This window comes from Solanum verrucosum, unplaced genomic scaffold (assembly GCF_900185275.1).
Source record: "Solanum verrucosum unplaced genomic scaffold, falcon-dt-bn FXZP01000079.1, whole genome shotgun sequence".
Classification (NCBI taxonomy): domain Eukaryota; kingdom Viridiplantae; phylum Streptophyta; class Magnoliopsida; order Solanales; family Solanaceae; genus Solanum; species Solanum verrucosum.
This window is the reverse complement of record NW_026020368.1, coordinates 2779714-2791911: the sequence shown is the minus strand read 5'-3', so window position 1 is coordinate 2791911 and position 12198 is coordinate 2779714. Positions and strand designations below refer to the sequence as shown.

General features: G+C 35.5%; 1 long non-coding RNA gene across 1 annotated transcript; it reads right to left on the bottom strand.

Annotated features, from left to right (window-relative positions):
• Positions 1-9614: 9614 nt before the first annotated feature.
• On the bottom strand, positions 9615-11627 carry LOC125838264 (uncharacterized). The gene is made up of 2 exons (XR_007443552.1): positions 11503-11627; positions 9615-9808 (listed from the first exon to the last, which is right to left on the bottom strand). It is a non-coding gene; the product is annotated as an uncharacterized LOC125838264 (long non-coding RNA).
• Between the last annotated feature and the right edge of the window lie 571 nt (positions 11628-12198).

Here is a 12198-nt window from a genome sequence, read left to right as displayed (position 1 = left end):
TATCTAGTGTGGGGCAAGGATAAAAATGAGAAAGAAGCACATTAATTTATCGATTTTCACATGTTCTTCATTATATATATATTTTTTTCTTACATGTAAGGTGGGTATAATCCTTAAGTTGTACCCTGTTCCTCAATGAAAGAAATGATAAATCTTAAAATTCTTGTTCATACCAGAATGTGAATTGATGACCAAGAAGAGAAAAAGGAACAGCAAAAACTTTACAAGTACCTCATGTCTCTAAAGAATAGGGGATGGTTGGTTCCTGACATTCTCTGTACATGGAATGTCATATTTTGCCATACTTGTACACTGTAATAAATCTCCAATACGAAAATATAATAAATCTCCAGAAATCAGTGCAAAAAGAAGGAAAAAGGGGAAAAAAACTTACCAGACTTGACGAACCATGTTGTGCAGACTCTCCAAAATAGTTGTTGCGCGCATGTCAGATCTTCTAAAAGTGCAAAATACCTGTTCACCCTCCTCTCTGCCAGAAATAATAAAAATTGTAAAGTAATAGTATAAGAATTTAAGCAATGTCACTAAATAACAAAGTCAGATCGAAAAATAAAATGGTGACAGTAAAACGATACCATCAAGGATGTCCAATTAAAATCATACAAGGACTCCGTCTGCTAAAATAAATAGATTTACTTCATCAGTTCTGCAAATATTCTTGGTCTCACCGAGCAGAAAGATGATACAAACTCCAATTGAAATACATGCCTGAAAGTAAGCTAGCTCAAATGTCAGGCATATTTTATTTTTATTCTTTCGTTCGTGTTGACTTATTAATAATATCCATTAGGCTGGTCCTAATGCATTCATTATTATAAAATAAAATGTCTTAAAGTAGATGTAAATCAAAGGTACCAAAAAAATCTCACATCAATTAATTCATGAAAAAGAGGAAGTAATAGCATAATACTGTCTGTTACAGAATTTGACACCAAAAACTCACAAGTTAACGTGCATCTTGCCAAAAGATCCAAATTTGCACACTCCATTTTGTGAGTAGCGGAAGCAAATTGGTGCATGGTGCACCCTAACAACAATTGAGAGAACCCAAAAAAATGATCTTTCAGTCTGAGCACAGCTATTATTAAAGCACAAAATTCACTCTGTTCAAATATTAATATGCTGATGATTGAATACAAGATGCATCTTGCCAAAAGATCAATGGACAACTAGGAATCTCTTCTCACAATTAGAACAAGAACACAACATCAACTTGGCAATGCAGATATCAATGAATGCATATATAATGTAATAAGGATGACAGTATGGCATCATTAAGTTAGGAAATATGTTATTTACTCATTGAAGAGTCCAAATATAGTCCATAATCCAAGTTGACATATGCACCAGGTTCAAAACTCAGTGGAAACAAAAAAACACTAGGTGATTCTTCCCATCTATCCTAGCCTTGGTGGACAGAGTTACTTAGTACCTGTTGCTTTGTGGGTGGTGGCAGGTATCCCGTGGAATAACACTAGGTGATTATTCCCATTTGTCCTAGCCTTGGTGGATAGAGTTACCTGGTACAGGTTGCTGGTGAGAGGTGGCGGATATCCGTGAAATTAGTTGAGGTGCACGAAAGTTGGCCGGGACACCATGGTCATAAAGAATAAAAATAAAATCTAAGTTAACATATTGAACAAACTAGACAAATTTTGACTCTCTTAACACAATAAACAAAAAAGAAGCAACTAATTAAAAACTGGAACTTCAGATAACATCACATGTTTGCATGACCCCAGTTGAAGTGAAAAAGTGTCACAAATCAGAACAATGCCTGGGAGTAGGGACCAAATCCAGCAAATATTTTTTTCTTATATTTCTCACGATATAATACTAAATAACGGCGAACGAGAGTAATTTTTCATACTTTTGGTTATTGAAATGTTTTAGAAAGATGGGAATTAACGTTTTATAATTAAGGACAAAATGGTTAAGTTAAACATGAAATATTAAAGCTCCATACACATTTAAGAAATAACAATATAGATTTCTTTTTTAAAAAAAAAAGAAGTTAAATTAGGAAAAACTAAAAACTACATCATATCTTAACATGCACTTCTGTAAGAGAAGGAAAGATTAAAGTACGAAAAAAAATAACTTTATTAACCTTCCAATTCCTTTTGTATGGTTTAATTTGAATGAATATCTACAGAAGTATTTTCCTGTATCAAGACTTTTAATTATTCAATTTTAAATGCTATCTTTATTTATGTACTAACTTCATTGACGTTCTCAAAAAAAAGTTGCAAATATAAATTTTAATGTAGTTCAGGCCTGGTCTAAGCACATGCCCAATGCCAATATTATAAACACAACAAAAATGCCAGAAGAGACCGACAAAGAGAACTCCTGCATCAACTGTCAAACTTGCACCCAATAAATATTTCAATAACAAGGAGGAAAGGAAGGAAGAAAATGAATTCCCAACTGCCTACATGAGATTAGAAAGGAGTGCATCTTAGTTATCTTTCATTGTCAATATTTTTCCAACAGAACAGGAAATTGCAAATTTACACTTAGAAACACTAAGGGAATGTTGGTAGATGACCTGTTATAATATAAACTTACAAGCAAGACCAAAAGATAAAACATTAAATTGCAGTGAAGAATTTCAATCTAAGGATTAGATGGCAAGTTGCTTACATGTCAGGAGGAAGACCCATAGCACTGAGGATAAGAGCTGCCTTTGATCCACTCCACTCAGGTGGATGATGGTGTTTACACAAAGATCCAAACTTGCAATCCCCATACTTCATGTAATAATGACATTCAGGCAGCCCAGGTCTTCTATTCCAAACTGTGATTTACATTATGAGGTTTTCTAATATATGATTTGCTGCCAATTAACCTAAGTGATTGTTGAATATGAGAACTATTGGTCAGTAAAGTTAGATGGCCATTTGTCATGCATTTGGAATTCTTGCAAAATTTTCATGTATAAGACTGTAATGTTCACTGTTATAATGCTAGTTGTTCCTGGTTATGATTTACAGTACTATACGAGGACGGGGATGTGCAAATTTGGTGCTTCCTGCAAATACCACCATCCAAGAAAGGGAGGGGAATCTCCAAGCCTTGTGATACATAACATTTATGGTTACCCGCTGTGACAGGTCTGCCTTCTTTTCATGTTCATTATGTTCCTTCTGTCTCCTTGTATTGCTATCTCCATTCATTTTGTGTTTTCAATCCTTTTCCTTGTCTCCTTTGAAAAGTTTGACCATTAAATTATCTTTCTGATTTGGCTCATTGAGTTCATTTCACAGAATGTAAAGGAATGTTCGCACTATATGAAAACAGGGCAGTGTAAATTTGGTATCACCTGTAAATTTCACCATCCACTGCCAGCTGGTGTGCAAGTTCCAGCATCAGCGGCTGGACTTTTTCCTTTGCCAGCGGCTCTTCCCCCACCAGCCACTTATCCAGTACTGCAATCTCTTTCTGTTGATTCAGCTGAACAATACGGAATGGTTACTGGCAACTTGCCAGTTATAAGGCCTGCTCTGCTTCCAGTTTCCTATATTCCTGACACATATGGTCCTATGCTTTTTCCCCCTGGAATGGTGCCTGTGCTGGATTGGACTCCTTATCTGGTATTTATATTGTAAGTGTTTGTTGCAACTGTTGATATAGATCTTTACTGAAATGCAATGTTAATCGGCTAAGTATTAAATTATCTGGTGCAGGGTTCTACTAGTCCAGTGACATCCCAAACTACTCAGTATGCAGCTGGAGCAGGTCCAGTTTTATGGTCATACACAACTATCTGCTTCAGCACCTGCCTACGCGGGGCCATATGTGTCTCTTACTGCTTCTCTTGCTGCTTCAAGCAGCATCCAAAATGAATTCTGTTGCTAGATCACACACTACAAGATAAGAAATGGAATATTATAGCAGAAGAAATGATTTTCATATTTTTCTTTGATTAGTGATCCTAAACTATAGCAAAAGAATTTTTTTCAACAGGTAACTAACAAGGCAAATAAAAAAATAGCTAAATCTGTCAAAATCAAGACAACTAACAGATCAGAAAAAATATGGTAGGTTTCAACTGCATACTTATCTAAACCAAACATTTAGGTAGAATAGCAATCACATTCTAAAATTAAATCACAAAGTAGAAGGAAAATTTTCTTAAGAACAACATCTTCAGCATGAAACATGAAAAAATGGTAACAACAAAAACAACAACAAATCCATTGTAATTCCACAAGTAGGGTCAGGAAAGGATAGTGTATACACAGACAAACCTAGTGTAAATACTAGAAAGCGCAACAGAAGCTTTACACTTTTCAAAATGGATTGTACACAATTTAACTCTTTAAAACCAAACATTTGATATGTGTTGGAAGTAACACTATACATAATAGAGAGATAAAGACACTGGAAACTTCCACTAAGTATTGAATAGACAGACTTTAAAAAGTGATTGATTCACTACAAGGAAATCATAACCTCACTCTAGACAGCCAAGTGAACAGATGAATCAAGGTAAGGTAAAAAGTCTCAGAAGCTCAAAACTAGCACCCCCATGAAGTTAACTTTTCAAAAAAAAAAAAAAAAAACTAGCACCCCCATGATAAAGAGTAGAAATTAATCCAATTATTTAAACTGAAGCACTAACGAGTAGCCCAACTCAACAGTATATTCCATAAGACCAAAAGAAATTAAAAAAAAACAGAAGTATGAGTTTAGTAGCAATGTAGCATAATATTGAACGCAGAACAGAATGCCAAAAATTAACTTATAACATTCTAGCAGTGGCTTTAAAAGAAAATGCAAAATTAAAACAGAGAAAGAGGTCTTTCTCCTTGAGCAGGCAGCAAACAGACGACTCGTGACAGGGCTGAGTCAGTCAAGTGTGCAATTTTGAGTATCACGAAAATCTTGGAAATATATAGAACAAATAACTGCAAACTGTCGTATGTCATAAAATGGGGAGCTAATGGAAGAGATAAATGTCATGCAGTAATCAATCATAGCTTATGCAAAAAATAAAGATCAATCATACAACAACTACTATGCCTCAGTTCAAGTTTCTCTATTTAAATTCATCTCATGCACCAACATTATACAACTGTGATCAATCATAATTGGAAGAAAATGATACAAGTATAAGCAACGAAATTGGAAAATGGACAGTTGAAAGATAATTCACTCACTGCTAAATCCTTCTAAGGCAAAACATTGACTAGATACAGCAAAATGACGAATATTATGACAAAGCATATCTAGCAAATTAGATTCCTCCATAGAGCATTTGAAAGATGAGATGAGAAATCTCATCATGATCAACATCATAAATAGCATATAGATACTAGAACATAATTTTTTTTAGCAGCCACTTATATGCTAGGACAACATAAGATGTCATTCAACATATTAGATATATGATACAATGGAAAAGCACATATACTGATTTGTTAACAAAAAAGGACAGCTCAATTAGTACAAGGTCAACAAAAAAAGTAAACAAAGTTATTGTACAAAGGAGAGCCAAATCCAAAAAAACATCTCTCTCGAATTTGATCATCAAACTAACACAAAATCCCAAACTGATTTCCATCACACTTAATGGAACTACCTGGCAAACATATTGGCCAGCTCTCTCAGGGCATTCTCCTCCAGTAGCTCTTCTTGCTCCCATAGCCTGTTATCAATTTATATACATGAAATTTCAAATCCTTCGTGCTGATTTCACTAAAGATCAGAAGTGCAAAATGTATAAAAAAGAAAGGATTTTCTTCTTTCAGACTACAATATTAAAGGATTAAGAATAGACATTTAAAAATCCGGAATAGAAATAGAAAAAAGCTGATTCTTAATAGATCAAAATCTGAATTGGATAGTAACAGAGGAAATCAAGTGATCAGGCATCATAATAAACACAAATACCTCAAAATGAACCCTAAAATTACACGATTTTTTGTGGCTTATAACAAAAATTACCAAACTCCGATTGTGAGGATGATTAAACCAACACCGAGAGCCATAGCCACAGGCTCTGTTCCTCACGTAATAAATACAATCAGGCTCGTAAAGTCGTTCAGGGTACGATCCTGAGCCACTGCCGACCGACAACTGCCACATAGGTTCCGCATTACACCCAATGAGGTAAGAAATGAGTCAGATCCACTCCACACTACATTTCAGGACACTGCCACATAAGTTCTGCATTTCCGGAGGGTATCTAAGCAGTAATTGAGCAGTCTTTTCAGTGAAACACTACTTCTTCCTCCTTGATGCCATCGGAGTATATATATACTCTAATGGTATCAAGGAGTAACTCAATAGAGTTTTACTAAAGCATTGTTTCTTCCTCTTTGATACCATCAGAGGATACATATACTTTGATGGTATCGAGCAGTAAACGCACGTTAGTAGTTTACAACAATGGGTATGAAAGTAAGGGGTAGTCGTTTGTAAATAGTCTCTCTTTTTGGGGTATAAGTGTTCTTTTCCCTTAATTTTATCCTTTAAATGTACTAATTTTTAATTTTTGTTCTTAGCAGGCGAATTTGTGCTACCAAATGTATAGAAATGCAGTGAAACACAAATACATGGTAATTTACTACTTCCACAATTCATGCTATTAACGAGTAAATATCTCAAAAGATCACTTAACTTTGAGAAATTATATAGTAAAGTTAGTGAACTTTGTTTTATATCAATAAGATCACTCAACTACGGGTGATCCTATATCACCTTTTTTGTTTATCTTAGCTATGGAGGGGCTCAGCCACATGATCAGGAGGGCAAGGGCAAATGGTTAGTTAAAGGGTTTCCAAGCTCAGGGGCAAGGACACAGAGAAGATGAAAGGGGAATCACACATTTGCTTTATGCAGATGACTCACTAATCTTTGGTGAAGCTGAAGTATCACAGATTAGACATATTAGGGCTATCCTCACAATTTTTTAAGGCACTTCTGGACTGCATGTTAATTGGCAAAAGAGTTGTCTTTACCCAGTGAACGAAGTTGATAATATGGAGATATTAGCAAGTAATCTTGGATGCCAGGTAGATGACTTACCCACAAAGTACCTAGGGATGCCCCTGGGTGCAAAGAACAAAGAGATGGAGAGACGGGAGATTGGCAAGATGGAAGAGTCAGTATTTGTCCTAATCCTTGGGAGGGAGATTAACACTAGTCAAATCTGTGTTGGATTCCCTTCCTTCCTATATGATGAGCCTATTTCCTATACCAAAGAGTATTGTGAAGAGAATAAAATTGCTCGGAAGAACTTTTTTGTGGAATGGAAACAAGGAGCGGAAAGGTTACAACCTTGCAAAATGGGATGCCATAACACTTACAAGAAGCAGGGGGGATTAGGTATCAAGAAACTCAGCCTCCAAAACTCTTGTCTTTTGCAAAAATGGTTATGAAGGTTCTGTGCTGAGGATATTCCTTTATGGAAAAGAATCATCATTAAGAAATATCGACTTCAAAGTCCCCGGATCACTAAAGATGTCCTTGGTTGTAGTGTCTGGAAGACTATTTGAAGACTCTAGCCCCAATTTCAAAAAATATTCAGCTCAAGGTGGGTAATGGCGTGAAGATTGATTTCTGGAATGAACTTTGGATAGGTGAAAGGAGCTTGAAATCTCTCTTCCCTGATTTGTTCCTCCGCAGTCAACAGACTAGGGCCACTATAGCTCAGATGTGGAGCATACAAGGTTGGAATTTCAACTTTAGAAGGGCCCTAAATGATTGGGAGGTTCAAAGAGATGCATATTTGCTTATAGTGATAAATGATTTCAATGGAAATACCAATGCACCAGACAGACCAGTGTGGAAACTTCACAGCAAGGGTGCATTCACTATGAAGTCATGCTATTGGAGGAGAAATACTGACCAACTACAGATTAGGAACTGGCCTTGGAAGCTAATCTGGAAAGCCAGAGTCCCCTTAAAAGTTTCCTGTTTTGTGTGGTTAGTTTGCAGAAAAGCTTGTTTGACTCATGAAGTACAGATTTGCTCAAGATGTTTTATGTGTGACCAGGATGCTGAAATAAATAGCCATCTATTTCTACACTGTAAAACAACTGCAAATCTGTGGAACATGTTCTTGTGTATACTTGGAGTGAGTTGGGTGGTTCCCAAAACTACTAAAAGTATGATGGGCTGCTGGAAAGAGATTGGAAGAAGAGATTCAGAAGAGGACTGGTGGGAATTAATCCCCGCAAGTATCTGGTGGACATTGTGGTGGACATTGTGGAAGGAAAGAAATGCAATAGGCTTTGAAGACAAAAACAACAACATTCAAAAAATCAGAATGAATTGCCTTGGTCTTCTATATTTTTTGTGTAAACAGGATATGGTGGGGGATATAGAACTTTTTGTTGATTTTATAGGGAAATTGTAAAGCTCCATAGACTAGTTCTTATGGCCTTCTGTTTTTTACCCTATGGGATGTAAGTGCTCACTCTCATCATTGTTTGGATGATGGAATTTTTTGAATACACAGTTACCTGTCCCTCAAATAAAATAAGATCACTCAACTTATGACTTTACTTTTACAAAATCATTGACCAAATTTATCAAGGAAAACAAAAACCTTCACTTTGACCTCTTGACGTTTTGGGTTAAGAAAATAATACTCTCTTTACTTTTTGGATGTGATCAAACTGATAATAAGCCTTCTTGATCTTAAGTCAATAACTAAAAAAGAGTTATATTATTGCACATGTTTTTAAAATGTCAAAAACTAACTTCAATTAATATGGATTATAACACTACTCTTTTAAATAATTGAAATATCTATTGCCTAGCAAAAAGATAACATGCAAGTGTCAGCTTATTTAACTTTAAGACGTGCAAATATTGCTGAGAAATTAAATCTTACAACACCTTTTATTACTAGTATTTCATAGCATGAACGGTGGTCTAAACAACATTTTGGAGATAGAAGGGAAGTTATTTTGTAGAAATACATTTTATATATGGAGCGATAGCAGATACAAGTCATGGTCCAAAAAAAAAACAATCTATGAAGGATGACATTCAAATTTAGTACCTGAGTATGAGCCAACACGCGAATAACACAAACATAAAAACTCACTCTGGTTATCTCTTTTACCTTCATCAGTCTCATATTTCTTGGAGTATTCCATAAGGCCGCCATCTTGGACTTGCTCCAGTTTTAGTAGCACCTTTTCATTGAGATGATGAGCCCAAAGTGATTGAATGAAAGCAGGTTTCAACCTGACTTTAATCAGGATCAGGTACAGGATCTAGATCGGTCCATACGGTGAACGGAAAATCCCTTCTTCCTACAGATGTCTTCAACAATCAACAGTCATGGGGCAAGGATAAAAATGAGAAAGAAGCACATTAATTTATCGTTTTTTACATGTTCTTCATTATATTTATTTTTTATTTCTCACATGTAAGGTGTGTATAGACATTTAAGTTGTATCCCGTTCCTTCAATGGAGGAAATGATGACTCTTAAAATTCTTGCTCATACGAGGATGTGAATTGATGATCAAGAAGAGAAAAAGGAAAAGTAAAAGCTTTGCAAGTACCGTATATCAGATATCTCTAAAAGAGAGTTGAGTTTTTGATATTCTCTTTTTTTTTTGTTTCCCACTCGGTATCCGGAGCCTGCATTGGAGCCCAGACTAAATTCGGATGGTGCACTGCAGGGTTCATTCGGGGGTATGCTCCCAACAGGATTTTCTCCATACTCAGGGCTCAAATCCGAAACCTCTTGTTAAGGGTAGAGCAGTCCCACCACTGCACGCAACTGTACATGGAATGTCATTCTTTGACATACTTGTACACTGCAAGAAATATCCAATGTGAAAACATAATAAAGATACCAACTACCAAAAAATTGTAAGATTTGAATGCTTCTTCTAAGAGTGAATGCATAAAACAATAAAACATCACAAGGGGATAGACATGAACAAGGAGTCTATATGCATTACATACGACGAATTTAACAAACTTGCAAAATACATAGTTGGCTATGCAAACAATCATGTGATTCTTTGATGACTGAAAACACAAAAAGTCAAAGCAAGAGCCCTTATTGAAGATAGAATAAATGAGAGTACTATATTTTTAAAGTGTCTTCTTGCTAATTTTTTTGTTATTTGTTCATGAAATTAAGGTCTTTCACATGTAAACGTCTTCTTTTGACGTTTCGATTGCTACAAGAAGTATCACCTGCCATTTATGCATGGTAAAAACTATTTGATAAATTCTTAAAATCTCCGTATTTGGTTGTAGCAGGCTAGCAGAGTATCTGAAGTGCCATAATCCAACAATGTCAAGCTTGTCAGCGTGTCTTGAAGTACAGCACTGTCAAAACAGTACCATCCCGAGTTCTCCACTTTGCTTAATAGTATGAAGTCAATAATCAAGGAAAGGTCATTACGCAAAAAGCAGTACAAGCCAATCTTGAGTCCAACATATTTATTGCAATTTATTTGAACCTAAACTACTAAAATCATGCATGAGTAGATCATGACATTCATGAAAAATAGAGAGAAAACACACATACGCCAACCAAACTCACTATCAAAAACTGAATGAAGATCCACCAGAAACAAATTTAATAGAAAATGGAGAAACTCTACAAGAAACCCAAAAGTGAAGACCAAAAGGAGCAAAAAAAGAAAAAGAATATAGGAGAAGATTTGGGAGACAAAGGAGCTAGGGCCTGAGAGATTATAGCAGCAACATCATAACAATAGAAATGAAAATTTGCATCATTTAAAATTGGGCACAATCTTTAATTTTTATCATGTTATTCTAGCGTATGACTGCAAAAGGTATCGGGGTTATGAAAATAACTCTTTTGTCTAACCTCTGATTGTCTATTTTATGTATGAATGGATATTACTTGATACCTCCGAATGAAAATCTCAAATTTTCAAAAGAGTATGAAAAACTACCATTGAACCAAAAATTCATGAACTCTCAAAGAAATCAAGTGTCCCTACTCCCAAGAATTTGGTTGGGATCGTGGGAACTATCGCTCGAGAAGTAAGAAGCTGATCCGTGTTTGGTCATAAGGATAATAGTTCTTCTTAGGTCTGGAGCGGTCGGACCAGGGGGTTATCCGCGATTGGTAATGGCACAACCAGAATAGGAGTAGAGTAGAAAAGGGATATATGAAAATCGTTCTCTTCCTTTGTGCATCTCATTGATGGGTAAATATCCATAAAAAAGGGACAACTTTCGTGTAGTTTGTGATTGGACGTAACTAATAAGATTTTCTCTATAATAAATCCTTCTCTTGATATATCTCTTCTTGTTCCTCAATCTTCGGAGAGGGCCCCTACAAATTCGTAGATCTGAGGAACATTCTGCAACAAAAGGATGGTCCCCTATGCATTTCATTTTTTCCTTAAGGTCAGAAAAGAATATCCCCATCATAGTGAACCTTTCCTTGTAATCGGGTTGAGGTAGATACCTCCCATAAGCCAGAAATCAGTGCAAAAAGAACGAAAAGGGGAGAAAAACTTACCAGACTTGACGAACTATGTTGCACGGACTCTCCAATATAGTTGTTGCACCCGTGTCAGATCTTCTAAAAGCAATACTTGATACAGTGACTTAAAAATACCTGTTCATCCTCCTCTGTGCCATAAGAATAACAATACTAAGTAATATTAGAAGTATTTAAGCAATGTCACTAAATAAAGAAATCAGATCCAAAAATGTAATGGTGACAATGAAACGATAGCTTAAAGAACGTCCAACTAAAATCACACAAGGACTCCGTCTGCTCAAATAAATAGATACAAATACCTCCCATCAAAATACATGCCTGAAAGTAAGCTAGCTCAAATGTCAGGCATATTTCCTTGTTTATTCTTTCGTTTCTGTGATTTATTAATTATATACATTAGGCTGGTCCTAATGCATTCATTATTTTAAAATTAAATGTCTGAAAGTAAATAAAAGCAAAAGTACCAAAAAATTAGAATCTCACATCAATAATTCATGAAAAAGTGGAAGTAATAGCATAATACTGTCTGTTACAGAATTTGACACCAAAAACTCAAAGGTTAACATGCATCTGCAGTATCAAATAAGATTAATTTGTTTTCGTCAATTCAACTGAATTTCTAATTAATTGATTTAAAGTGATACATACATTCTTAAGTTCCAATATCGAGTACACTTAAACGGTATGGCATCATAAAGTTAGGAAATATGT